The sequence below is a fragment of the Gavialis gangeticus genome, unplaced genomic scaffold (genome assembly GCF_001723915.1).
Source record: "Gavialis gangeticus isolate Ggan-Ray unplaced genomic scaffold, GavGan_comp1, whole genome shotgun sequence".
Classification (NCBI taxonomy): Eukaryota; Metazoa; Chordata; order Crocodylia; family Gavialidae; genus Gavialis; species Gavialis gangeticus.
Window position 1 is genome coordinate 67,412,114 of NW_017728993.1, and position 204 is coordinate 67,412,317.

The following is a 204-nucleotide window of genomic DNA, read 5'->3' on the forward strand; positions in this document are numbered from 1 at the left end:
GAGTTTGCAGATGACACCCAAGTTGAGGGTGTAGTAGATGCACTGGAGGGTAAGGCTATGATTCAGTGTGACCTAGGTAAATTGGAGGATTGGGCCAAAAGAAATATCGTGAGGTTCAATTAGGACAAATGCCAAGTCCTGCCCTTAGGACAGAACAATCTGTGCCAGTACAGGCTGGGGGCTGACTGGCTGGGCAGCAGGTCT